We start from the raw sequence: 14,236 nt of genomic DNA, 5'->3' as shown, positions 1-14,236 counted from the left end.
GACCTAATACAAGTAACTAAATCTTAATTTGCTCACCATTAATGATGGAATTCAGCTAAATCTCTTTTTAAGACTATATTCTACTGATGCCTAGGACTCCCAAATCAATTTGTAGTAGTGGCAATCATCAACAATGAAGATTTAAATAACCCTAAGAACCCATTTCTTTCTTCAATAGAAGGTACTTTTTCCCACACACACAAATTTTGAGGGAGGGAGGAAAAGTTCCCCCGCTTTAAAAAAAAAAAAAAAAAAAAGCAAAAACCACTCTGAGATTTCTAAGGTCCATTTCAAAAGTTCATTTTCCAGCTGACCAGATGGTCACCATAGAGGGTGAATGAACGATGGGTGCAAAAGGCTGGGTGAAGCCTTGACTTCCTTTCCATTTTGAATCATTGTCAATGTACTATCTTAACAACAAACATACTTTTTAACATACAGTCTAAAAACACTATGGGTGATCTTTCACAGACTTATCCAACCAAGATGAAATGGGTTCCGATCTGGGTTGGGTTTCCCGACAAATAAAGAACTAACTGCTTCAAACAGAAGCGCGCACGTGCACACACACACACACACACACACACACACGTTTTAATGCAGTAAGCAAATCTAGTTTCTTATCTTCATCCTGACCTCTGGATCTATCCTGCCCACACAACTGAAAGGACAAGAGCCGTACCCCAGAAAAAGAAACTGCCAGATGGTGCTTCCTCAAGTAGACAAATGTGTGAAGACTAAGGTCGTCCACTAAAAAGCATCTAGGTCCACTTTTACACACCAAAATTTCCCTTCGCTCTTCGGACTACAAATAAAAATACAAGATGCCTAGTTAAATTTGAATTTCAGATAAACAATGAACAAACGTTAAAGTATACGTATCCCATGCAGTATTTGACATTTACACATATACTGAAAAATTACTTGATGTTCACTGAAATTCAGATTTAAATGAGTGCCTTGTATTTTATATATGGTAAACCTATTCCCATGTCCAGTCCACCACCACATGTGAGATGTAATTAGGATGACCAACCATTCCAATTTGCCTGGGACTGAGGAGTTTTCCTAGGACACACAATTTTCAGCATTAAAACCAGGAAAGTCCCAGGCAAACGGGGATGAACTGGTCACCCTACAATCAATAATCTCATGGAGTAAGCCAACAAATTGTAGCCTGAGTCCCACCACTAGTAAAAGTTTGATCTTTGTCTTTGAAATAGCATTCCTGTACTTTATTTCCACATATGTCACCATTGATCTAATACACAAAATTTATAGTGAGGATAAAAATGAAATGCAGTAGATATAAAGGACTTTGGGAAACACAAAGGCACTGTGAATACTAGTTATCAGTATAGCTGGATGGGTACAAAGTTCTGTTTCATGCTGTTTCACAGCCGACAGGTACTTGTTTTATTTAAGTGCTTTATATGGTCCTACTGAAGGTACTATTTGTTGCAACACTGGTTTAACTGCATATAAAAAATGTTCAATAAACTTGCTCCTTTTAGAACCCTGCCAGTAAGTTCTTGGTCTGATGCTGCCCCACCTCCACTTACTCATCATGTAATATGGGACAAGTCCCTAAACACCCCAGCTTCAGGTTCACTGTAAAACTGGGGTGATAATAAATACCAAATAAAACTCCCTTTAGGAGCAAACAAGGAAAGCAGGTGAAAGCACTCTACATAAACTATAATATACAATGTATGTTTTAATAGTACTTAAAATTTTGTTGTTCATACAAAACTATGTATACTAATATTTTTCTTTTATCTTATTTCTTACACCCGGCTGATAAATACCAAAGTCAATTCAACTGTGTACGCTTACTGAAAGGTCAGATTCTAGAGACAAACAGACTGGGTATCTGCTCAAATCAAGGGAAAGTATGAGAAAGTTACCTGTGTCACTTTGCCATACACCTTATTCCCATGTCAAAAGCTACTGGAGAAGTACATAGACTATATTAAGAAAACAGACAGGCAAATGCAGTCCTCTGTCTAGGAGGCGGGGGAGAAAGTCACAAAAGCTTGACCATGATGAGTTGACTGGATCCATATATTTCTGGACAAGGAATCAAGGAGAAGGAACTATATGCAGTAATAACAGTATCTATAAGAATACAGAGATATTCAAGAACAGGGCAATTCAAGCCAACACTAAGTACTATAGTAGGTTGATAAATGACCCCAAAGGTATCAGGACCCCAATCCTTAGAACCTTGAAATGTTGCCTTTTTTGGGAAAAGTGTCTTTTGCAGGTGTGAATATGAGGAAGCAATTTTGGGTATCTGGTGGGCCCTAAATGTCATCACAAGTGTCCTTACAAGATGGAGGTAAAGGGAGATTTGACACACACAGAGGAGGCGATGTGAAGACCCAGCAGAGAGACTTGAAGATGCTGGCCTGGAAGGCTACAGTGTACCTCCGATGCAGCAGTCGCAGAAGCCAATGCAATGATGAGAAAAAAATATGAGGGGTATGAATATTGGAAAAAAAGACACAAAATCATCGTTGTTTACAGATAACTGGCTCAAAAGAAAAGAAAAACTCAAAAGAACCATCTGAAAACTACCCAACTAGAGGGAGAATTCACTAAGATATCTTGATATTAAGTACATGATAAAAATTTGTAATTGGAAAACGAAAAGGAAAAATTTCGTAGTCACAATAACAAAAGGAACATTAAACATTTAATATACACACCTTAAACATTATGTGTATTATATATACACACACACATATATATACTCATACATGCATACTTATATACATAGCTACAGAAAAAAAACTAAAAGACCTTCAAATATGGAAAGACAGACTAGTTCCTGGGTAGAAAGGATAAATATAATTCACCAAAATTAACCTCTAAACCAAATACAATCCCAATCACAAAATCTTACTAGGACTTGGTTACTTGTTTGTTTTGTATGAGTACTTGATACATGAATCCCAAAGTCTATCTAGAAGAAAACATCTTTAACACTAGCTAATAAAACGTGGAACAAGAATTAGTGCATACTTGCCCAGGAGCTACACCGATTGTCAAAGTAACCTTGAACTTCAAGACTCAGCTGCAGCCTCTAAGTGAAGTACTCCTTGGTCCCACAGACAGAGCTAAATGGATCCCTGTGTGCTCCGATTCCTCCCTCCACTCCTGCCTCACACAGAGAGCCATGAAAGAGCACAGAAGGAGAAATCACAAGTACCTTGACATAGTTGAAAGACAGGAAATATGGGGGGATTTAGAAATGCAAATGGAATATAGAAACATGTTGTAGATACAATGAGACAGGTTTTTAAGCAAGGCATTTGACCAAATTTATTTTTTCAGAATGATTACTTGGGTCACCACAGAAAAGAAACTAGAAAGGAATCCAGGTATGTAGTTATTACAAGAACCCAAGAGAAGAATGAAAAGGTCCAGAGTTTATGACAGTAGTTACAGAAGCAGCAGGACCAACTGTAGAGGCTTTTCTGAGGTAAGACAATAGGATATAGGATGTGTGAATATTAATCTTTGAAGATTAATGTCAACATTTCTGACAAGAGATATGAGGAATATAGGAGAAAGAACAGAAACCTCTGAGAGCGCATGTGTAGAGGGTTGGCTACTGTGTATAGCACTGACAAGAATAGAGTTAGGATACTGTCAGAAATACAGGACTAAAGATGTAGACAAAGCTAAAGATGTAGATTTTAGAGTCATCACTGATCTATTCATAATAGAGTCAAAACCAGAAAATGATACAAAAATAATAACAGTATAAACTGTGTGGGTCCATTTACACATGGATTTTTCAATAAATACATGGGTTTTTCAAAGATACAGTATTGTAAATTTATTTTCTCTTCCCATGATTTTCTTAATAGCATTTTCTTTTCTCTAGCTCCCTTTTTCTAAGAATACATTATGTAATACATATAACATAAAAAACATGTGTTAATCAACTGTTTATGTTACTGGTAAACTGTTTATGTTACTGGTAAGACTTCTGGTTAATGGTAGGCTACTGGTAGTTAAATTTTGGGGGAGTCAAAAGTTTTCTGAGGATGTTCAACTATACCCTAACAATCCCCTGTCAAGTTGTTCAAGAGTCAACTGCATATCCTATATAATAAAAGCCTAATATGCTAAATGTCTGGTCATTCAGTTGGCCATTCAACCAATCAAAGCATAATATGCTAATGATATGCTAAGGATGCTCAACTGCTCGCTATGACATGCACTGACCACCAGGGGGCAGACAGTCAACTGGTTGACCAGTTGCTATGACATGCACTGACCACCAGGAGGCAGACGCTCCAACCAGTAGATTAGCTTGCTGCTGGGGTCCGACAGATCAGGACTGAGCAAGACGGGCCAGACACACCCTGGAGCCCTCCCGCCGTTCCTCCCAGGCTGGCCAACCTCCCACATCCCTCTCAGGCCCCAAATGTGCACTGGTGGGGTCCCTCGACCTGGCCTGTGCCCTCTTGCAATTTGGGACCCCTCGGGGGATGTCGGAGAGCCGGTTGCGGCCCGAGGGCGGGACAACCAGTCACTATGACATACACTGACCACCAGGGAGCGGATGCTCAACACAGGAGCTGCCCCCTGGTGGCCAGCGTGCTCCCACAGGGCAAGTGCTGCTCAGCCAGAAGCTGGACTCACAGCTGGCGAGTGAACCAGGAGCCTCTCCCACCTCCGTGGCAGTGCTAAGGATATCCAACCGACGGCTTAGGCCCATTCATCAGTCGGACATCCCCCTGAGGGCTCCCGGACTGCGAGAGGGTGCAGGCCAGGCTGAAGGACCCCGCCCCCCCCCCCCCCCCGCCCGGCTTGAGTGCATGAATTTCGTGTACCAGGTTCTAGTTCACTTATAAAATACTAGAGGCCCAGTGCACGGATTCGTGCACATTGAAAGGAAATTAATTAGAAGAAATATTTTAGAGGCAGGGAGGAACAGAGGAAGAATGCCCAGCCAGGGAGGGGCTGCGGGAGGGCTTCAGGGCATGTCCAGCCTGTCTCGCCCAGTCCCAATCCGCCAGACCCCAGCAGCAAGCTAACCCACTGGTGGGAGTGTCTGCCCCCTGGTGATCAGTGTGCATCAAAGCAACTGGTCAAACAAATGGTCAGACATTTAGCATATTAGGCTTTTATATATATATAGATAAGGATTAAGGACAGGCTATAAAAGCCAGCTGAGAAAGGTAAAGAAGCCAAAAAAAGTGTCCTATAAGCCATGAGGACATTGTCAGAGGCTACAGAGAAAGGGACAAGTGGTGATATTAAAGTACAACAAGCAGTTGTACTGAAACAATCCATATTTTCTTGCCTTCTTGATCACATAATTTTTTAATTATTATCTGTACATATTGCTCAACCTGCTAACTATTCAAATACATACTTTATCAACAGTGAGTCTGCTCTTAGAGAATTCCTGTGCTCCCACTAATAAGCGCATACTGGTCATTTGATGTCACATTGTTGGCCTTCCAAACTTTTCTGTATTGTGCTCACATCTTTCAACTCAATTTAACAAACATTTACTGAGTATCTCACATCTATTTTTGTGCTAGGTGACAGAGATGCAAAGACTGAGTCATTCAGCAAACATAAGTATCTTCTATATCAGTGGTTCTCAACCGTCTGGCCCTTTAAATACAGTTCCTCATATTGTTACCCAACCACAAAATTATTTTCGTTGCTACTTCATAACAACTGTAATGTTGCTACTGTTATGAATCGTAATGTAAATATCTGATATGCAGGATGGTCTTAGGTGACCCCTGTGAAAGGGTCGTTCAACCACCAAAGGAGTCGCGACCCACAGGTTGAGAACCGCTGTTCTATATGCTGGGCACTGGGTGACTAAAGCACAAATATCCCTGTCCTCATAGAGCTGTCTTTTCAGTGGAGGGATGCATTACACACAGCTACTCTGCCCCCCAAAAAAGCCCAAAAGGAACACATTATGTTTTAGAGACTTATCTAAAAAGAAAAGACAGCAAATACAGTTGTCATTTTATCAAGCAATTTGAAATTAACAAGAAACACAAAACTAATTAATTACCTATAGTTAACATGCCTGTCCTCTGGCTTCATACAATACAAATAAATATTAACTTAAACATGCATACAGTCAGCTCTCAGTTATCTGTGGGTAAACTATCCAGGCACCAACAGCAATTCTCTAACACTGACTCATGTTTCTGGGTTTTATCCCTTGCAAACTTCTACCATGTAACCTTCTAACACATGATATAGTGTAAGAACATACGGTTTAAGACTTTCACAAAGTAATTCAAATATTACATATGCCAGTTTTACTACGTCCACCATTTTTCAAATGAACTCCCAGAGACACATCCCTCAATCCAATCCATTTCAATTCATTCCCCAGAGCCAAGTCATTAAAAGCTCTTCAAGCCCACTCCAAATTTAATTCATCTCTAAAGCTGCCTCCAAGCATGAGCCTAGCTTTTATCTACTAGCTTACCTTCTCAAAATTCTATGGATCACAAGACACTTTGGTAAAAACTATTGGCATTCCAAACATGTGCTCCTTAAATACTGTGTATATATACTATTGTTCTAGCATTTTGTAAATACCACATTGCATGCATAAAATATAGAGATTTTTTAAAACAAGAAATAAAACTTCTAACATTTTCTCCCAGCACCCAGAGATGGGTTGCATGCACACCCAAGAGCACATGTACCCTATAAGACAGATATCATCTTTATCCAAAGAACTTGAAACTCAGAGGTTAATTTGCCGTGGTCACAAACTAGAATGAGAGAACGAGATTTGAGGATTCAAGCAATAGTGTTGCACCAAGCTCAAGCCCACTGTCACTCCTCTGGACCACACCAACCTCTCCTTATACTGCCTTCCCTGACCTCACTCCCAGTCAGCTACTGCTTCCCACAACTCCCCACCTCCCTCAAAATGCTATTAGAGAGAACAGATATTCTTTTTATGCCTCAGAAAGTGATATACAGACTAAATATTTTGAATTTCTAAGGAAGGCACTATGTTGTCTAAACAGGCAACAGCCTATATAAGTCAGACCGAGTTCCAGAATAAATGATGAATACAAATTCTTAGATTCTAACACATGAGCAATACGGAAAGTTACATAATGCAAATGGAAAATGACTTAGGGAAATACTAATTGTGAATATGTAAAAAATGATTCCGTGATTATGATCCATGTGACATAGTTTCAATTAATGTTAATTCTGTTTACATTAAAATTATGTCAAGTAAAGCGCTCAAATTAATTTATTCTAGTTTTCTTTGGAACTAAAATAAATTCCTCACCTCACCCTTCCCCAAAACAGGAGGTACAAGTCCAGAGATCAAATCAGGCAGTCTCCAAGGGGAAGAGAAGGTTTCTGGCTGTTTTAGTCTTACAGTAAAAAATAAAAGCCAAAGTCAAGGTCCAGAATGAAGAGCACTGCAGTGCCAATAAAAGTAAAGTACAAATAAGAAACTTCTGTGGTTGAAGTAGGAGAAGCAGATCATAACTCTGGTGAGCAAGAAAGTATTACAGACAAGGAAACTGAGCTCCAATGGACTAATGGGCAGGGACAATGCCACACTGCCAGGCCTGCTGTGCACAGTGCCACATGGCAGTGCCCACCGACAGCCACAGCAGCAGGGTTAGAAACAACCTGGGCCAGAACCCAAATGCCCTTCCTGTATCAACTCAGAGCCCACATGGCTCTCTTCACCTGCTGGCTGCTCAGTCTAGGGCAGTGGTTCTCAGCCTTCCTAATGCCGCGACCCTTTAATACAGTTCCTCATGTTGTGGTGACCCCCAATTTCATTGTTACAAATTGAACATAATTAAAGCATAGTGATTAATCACAAAAACAATATGTAATTATATATGTGTTTCCGGATGGTCTTAGGCCAACCCTGTGAAAGGGTCGTTCGACCCCCAAAGGGGTCGCGACCCACAGGTTGAGAACCGCTGTCTAGGGCCTTCCATTCCTAGGACCTTCAATCCATTCAGTAGTTACTTTCTGAGTTGAAGGAAGCAATAAATAAATGAGTTTATGCTAGGACTTAACTGTGTTTGCTTCTCTCCTGGGATGATTTATCCTCACAGCTTCCCTGGTCCCTCAAAACAGTTGATGCCTCAATTTTACCCGTCAATCCTGCTCTTGGACATCCCCATTTGAGTACCTTCCTCAGACTCAACTCTTCCTTCAAATCCAGCCTATTTCTCCTTTTTGCTCAGCTGACCTTTCTCTGGCTATTCTGCCCTCTGTATTGCTCACTCAACATTAACCACATGCTGTATCCATCTTCATAGAGCTTAAATATTCCTGTCCTTAGGTGATTAATGTTTCCCAGTCCCCTCTAAATGATGTATGCTTTTATTTATATAATGGCTTTGCTCACTCAACAGATTCAAAATACCAGAAAAACAAAACCAGAGGCGCAGGGAAACTTAGAAGTGGTAATTGATGCACAGATGTAGGCATGTCCAAATTCATCAAATTATATAAGTGCAGATTTTATTATATCAATTAAAGGATAGAGAGAGGAGGAAGAAAAAGAGAGAAGAAATGCTTTGGTAGTATGGTGTTCTAAAAAGACTATCATGAGTGAACTAAAACTGGGCTGATTTTTATAGGAATTGAACAGTTCTTGGCAATTTTTTGGAAACTGCTCAGGGCTCCAAGATAAGGTACTGATTTGTATCCGGTCAGTCACAGACCTGTCTCCTCTATTACTAGAGAAGAGGTGGCCCTCCCCCTAGCCGAGCGGTTCTCAACCCGTGGGTCGCGACCCCTTTGGGGGTTGAACGACCCTTTCACAGGGGTCACCTAAGACCATCGGAAAATATATATAATTACATATTGTTTTTGTGATTAATCACTATGCTTTAATTATGTTCAATTTGTAACAATGAAAATACATCCTGCATATCAGATATTTACATTACAGTTCATAACAGAAGCAAAATTACAGTTATGAAGTAGCAATGAAAATAATTTTATGGTTGGGGGTCACCACAACATGAGGAACTTATTAAAGGGTCGCGGCATTAGGAAGGTTGAGAACCACTGTCCTAGCCTGTGGAACTTTGTACTAACAAATAACAACACTTTCCTCAACTGTATTCAACCTCTCCCTCTCAGCTCACACTTTCCCAGTTACTAAATCCAATGATGGTACTCAATTTTCCTCACAGGCACACTCCACAGTATTAACCACTTCCTCCACGTGGCTGCAGGGACACCTGCTTCTGACTGTCCTCACTTCCCTGGCCACTCCTCAGGTCTCTTTGCAAAGGCAGCCTCCTCTCCCCAGCTCCATCCCAGGCCTCCTCCTGTGATTAGTCTAGTCTCTGCAAAGGCAATCTTACTCATGCCAGGTTTCAGCCATCACCTCTACACTGATGGCTCCAAAATGGTAAACTAGTGATCACCCGAAATCTCATTCATTCATCTCCTTCTCCCTCCCCTATATCATTAATCCCCATGTCTGAGACTTTACCTCTACATCTCCATTTTCTCAATATTTGTGCTCATGATATAAGGCTATTGAGAATCAAATGGGCTAACATGATAGTACTTTGAAAAAGGTGAGAAAAACAACACTTAAATCTGAGTATTAGTATTCATTAAATTGAAACCTTGAAAGCAAGGACTTTCTCAAATTCATCTTTTTATTTATTCCCCATGGCACACCTAGCACACTGCTTTGCATGCAGATGGCCTTTAGTAAATGTATTGCAATAAATTATTTGTATTGGCTTAATACATGTTCAATTGAAATATTCACATATTAAACAGCTTACATTTCCCAAATCATGTCATCATTTTTATCTCCTAAGAGGTAAGAATCACTTTGTAAAGTATAAACTATACTGGATACTTTTGATAATGATGTAGCTTATCTCAAGTTAGAAAATCCTGTCACCTTTTTGGGCCTAGCTTCCCTGAAAACATCCAAATCCCATCCTCAAGTCCAAATCTCACATAAAGACAACAGTTCACTTTGAGAGGGGAAAACTTAAGCATTACAGAAATATTTAAGCTTTAAGCACCCTGAAGGTAGGCAGAATGACTACTTGAAAAAGTTCCCTATCTGATTTTCATATCTTTCAATGTGAGTGACATTCTGATTAGGAACAAATACTGCTCAAAGGTTCTCAAACTCACTAGGTACCTTTAATTATAGCCTCAGAATGCAAGATTGTCATTTCAGTAAAATCTTCACATCAGTTCAAATAACTGCCTAGATTTCCATCTAACTCGCAATCCTCATTGTAATCTTCATTCACACACTATTTTTCCTTCACTGCACATCCTAACTTGTACTTGTGTATTTATTCATATGATTTGTTTCATGTCGTTTTCCTGGTTTCCTCGGTGACGTCAAGGATCACACCAATCCTGTTCACTACTGTATCCCAGCACCTTACATGGGGCCTGACACACAACAGGAGTCAAAAGGCTCTCGCTGATTAATCGAATAAGGAATGAACTAATTATTTAAGCAGCAGGGAAGCACATAAACAATAAGAACTTGAGGCTTTGAGATCTGACTCCCCAAAACCAGACATGGCATGATTTTCCCCAAAATTTGTCCATCTTTCATTTCTTACATCTTTCTTTCCTTCAAGGACATTTTACGCACAGAATAGCTCAGCTTTAAATTATCCAGTCCAAATGTCTTACCAATCCAGTACCTGAGACCCAAAGACACTAGGTGACTTGTCACATCAACCCTTACATACAATGGACCTCTCTGCCAACAACACTGCCATCCCACAGAATTAATTCTTTTTGTAGAAGAAGAGAGAAACCAGGAAAAGCCTGACAGAAAATGCCAGAGTGACTACTAAAGCCAGAGAAGCCTTACTAATCCACAGGGTCAGAACTGCACAGGAAGATGCCAGAAAACAAAAGAATAAAGTCTGTGAAACAGACTCCCATGTCACAACACCTCTTCCTAGTAATAACCTTCTGAAACACTCAGCAGCACCCTTCAACTCTGGGCACCAATCTGGGGAGACAAAAAGGTTATCAGGATCATGAGACCTAGTTCTCCTGACCACCCAAACAAAATTCCTGCTGTGGCAACTATCCAGCCAGCCCCAAGGAAGAGGCAGCTGAATCCTATCCTAGCCTATCCTATTCTATCCTATATCCTATCCTGTATAATAAACCCTATATAATAAAACCCTAATATGCAAATCAACCAAACGGCAGAATGACTGGTTGCTATGTCACGCACTGACCACCAGGGGGCAGATGCTCAATGCAGGAGCTGCCCCCTGGTGGTCAGTGGCTCCCAGAGGGAGGGGCACAGCTCCGCTAGAAGCTGGGCTCAGGGCTGGCAAGCACAGCGGCAGTGGCAGTGGCAGGAGCCTGTCTGGCCTGCAGCGGAGGTGGTGGTAAGGAGCCAGGGAGCGAGGGGTTCCAGACTGCACAGCTGAGGGACCCCCCTTACCCCACCCCCCAGTGCACGAATCTCATGCACCAGAGGTGAGAGCTCTGGATGTTTAGACAGGATACTCTGAATCCCGGCTTCTTTTCTCACTTGCTGTGATCTGGGGCAAGTTAACCTGCCCAGACTGCAGTTTTCTCCAGCTGTAAAATGGGAATAACCACCAAGAGGACTGTTAACGATATAAAGACACATGCATAAAGCTCTTAGTACAGTGCCTGGCATATTATAAAGGCTCAATAAACGTCAGCCGCTTGACGTTTTGTTCAGCTGCAATCACTTTCACAAAGCCTACTCCCTCTCTAGCTTCCATATAATTTTAAAGACGTTGTTCCCACCAGGCTGTTTTTGAGGGGTCGTATATACAAGCAGAGCACTTTCTTTTTTTTTTTAACCAAACTGGGCAAACCAGTTCAATGACTCACTGCCTGGGGTTCCTCATCTATGAAACAGGCCTGATGATAGCACCTACCCCCAGAATTTCTGGCAGCGAGCACGCCCTCGGTGCTACCCATCCTATTGCTGGTATGTAATTTAAACGTACTCAGGGAAAAGAAAACCATCTCTCTCTCTCTCTCTCTCTCTCTCTCTCTCTCTCTCTCTCTCTCTCGACCCCAAAACACCGATCTGTCTTCATGCCAGTCCCATCACCACAGATCGTGGCCAGAACAAATACTAAGGTCGATCCACCTTACACACCCAATTTCTTCTCACACCCACCCCTCCAGCAAGGCTTTCCGAAATCGCGGACTCAGTTTCCTCCCGGGGACCGCGCCAGAGCCCATCCATCCCAGTTATCAGCCCCCGCCCCGCCCCGCCCCGCCCCCACAGCGCCGGGAGACCCCGTGCATCCTTCCTCCACCGGACAGCGCCGCGTCTCCGGCCGCGGTCCCCGCCCCCCCCCCCCCCCCCCGGCTCACGTGGGCGCTTTGGCCGAGGCCCCACGTCACCCGCTGCCCGGACCCCACCGAGGTGCCTCCCACTCTCCCCCGCAACTGGTCCCCACGCAGCTGGTCCCCACGCCGCGGGCCGGCTCGGGACCCCCCCGGAGCCGGGCTCGGCGGCCACGTCGGGGCCCCGGGGACCCCAGGCCGGCCGCGCTCCTCCTCCGCGCGGGGGCCGCCCTCGGGCGCAGCCCGACCGCACGCCGAGGCCGCACCGCCCACCGGCCCCGCCGCTCCCACAACGGGCGCCGCACTCACCGCGATGCCGGGCTCCGGTCCCTGCGGCCTCGGGCCCGCGCAGGCCTGGCTGCGCCCCAGAGCAGTCACGTCCCGCGCCGCCTCCTGGAGACCCCGGCGCAGCCGCCGCGGCCGCACTGCGAGGGGGCGACCGTCCGCGGCCCCGTCCGCCGTCGCCGCCTCGTCCCGGGCCGGCCGCGGCGACCACTGCAGCGCCGCTCCCGGCGCCGGCACACCAGCGTCTGTTGAGCCGAACCGCCCGGGAAGCGCTCCCAGGCCGGCGCTCGTTGCATATGCAGAAAGGCCGCCGCCCATTGGCCCGCGGGCGGTGGCGCGTGCGGGGCTGAGCCTATCGAATTCCGGCGGGGAGCGCGAGGCGGGCGGCCCGGGCGGAGCGGGGTTACTACGGGTCAGTCGGCGGAGCCGTGGCGGACGGGACCCAGCCGCAGCCGCCGCCGCGGGGCGGGAACGGGGTCGACCGAGAAGGAAGGGGCCGCGGCGGCGGGAGGGGGGCGCCAGGTTCTGCGGCCGCGACTAGAGCCGAGAGGAGGTGGGTCCCTCCTGCGGGGAACAGGCCACCCCCAAAAGAGAACGGAAAACAGTTATTGCTGTAAAGTCTGCATCTAGATCCTGACATACTATGCATATTATTTTCATTCTTAACCGGATTCGTTATCCTGTTCTTGCATAAATTTCTGCCATTTTTGTCAAAATGATTTTTGGAAACGCCAGCAGCGAGGGGGGCTCAGAAATTCAAGGCATGTTCCTTTAGTATGTCTTTTGTCTTGGCTTCAACTAACCCAGAAATAGCCCATCTCCCCTAAATGCACTCGCTATTTATGCAAGATTGGCACTTGTTTTCAAAGGATAAAGTTTACTCCAGATTATTGTTTTTGGACATTCTTATTAATCTAAAAGTGTTTCTGTATGGAGTTTGCCATTACATCTTATTTTAGACACTTTGGATAGGAAAAATGACAATGAGGGCAGGTAGACTGCTTCCCCACAAGCAAACAAAAAAACCCACATATGACAAACGACAACTACAGAAAGACCTTTATTATCCTAGTAGTAGTCGTTTGGGCTTTTATTATTATCTTTATTGTAGAAAGTATTACAGATGTCCCCTTTGTCCCCCACATTGACTTCTTCTAGCCCACCCTCCGCCCCAGACCTTCACCACCCTATTGTCTGTGTCCAAGGGTTAGGCATATATGCATACAAGTTCTTTGGTTGATCTCTTCCCACCCACCCACGTGCTTTTTGTGTATGTGTGTGTGGTTAATCCAACATATTATTTAGTCTGTGAACAAAGTTATAACATTAAATTCGATTTGATAACACAAGAAATAAAACTGACTTGAAGAGTTTTGATTTTTTTTAAGTAGTGATGGGGCTAGATATAGCCATTTGAATAGTATATCTCACTGCTCCGATGCAAAACATTTCGTTAAATAGGTGAAAGGTGGCCTTCCTGAGCCAGCCTCAGGCTAAAGCAACGGCTCAATTCCCAGGAAAATCTCAAAATCTGGGAAGCCGCCTGAACTTGAACTAGGTGGAGTGATGATTCACAGAGCAATGCAAGCTCACT

At 43.7% G+C, this 14,236-nt stretch overlaps 1 protein-coding gene across 1 annotated transcript in view; it reads right to left on the bottom strand.

The window, feature by feature from the left end:
* Positions 1-12,929, bottom strand: part of ACSL3 (acyl-CoA synthetase long chain family member 3) — a 50,453-nt gene extending 37,524 nt beyond the window's left edge. The window contains exon 1 of the mRNA XM_081095496.1: positions 12,667-12,929. The gene's annotated coding sequence lies outside the window, so the exon portion shown is untranslated. The remainder of the gene's footprint in view (positions 1-12,666) is intronic.
* Between the last annotated feature and the right edge of the window lie 1,307 nt (positions 12,930-14,236).

This window comes from Myotis nattereri (genome assembly GCF_964212035.1).
Source record: "Myotis nattereri genome assembly, chromosome: 7".
Lineage (NCBI taxonomy): Eukaryota > Metazoa > Chordata > Mammalia > Chiroptera > Vespertilionidae > Myotis > Myotis nattereri.
This window is presented reverse-complemented; position numbering and strand designations above follow the sequence as displayed.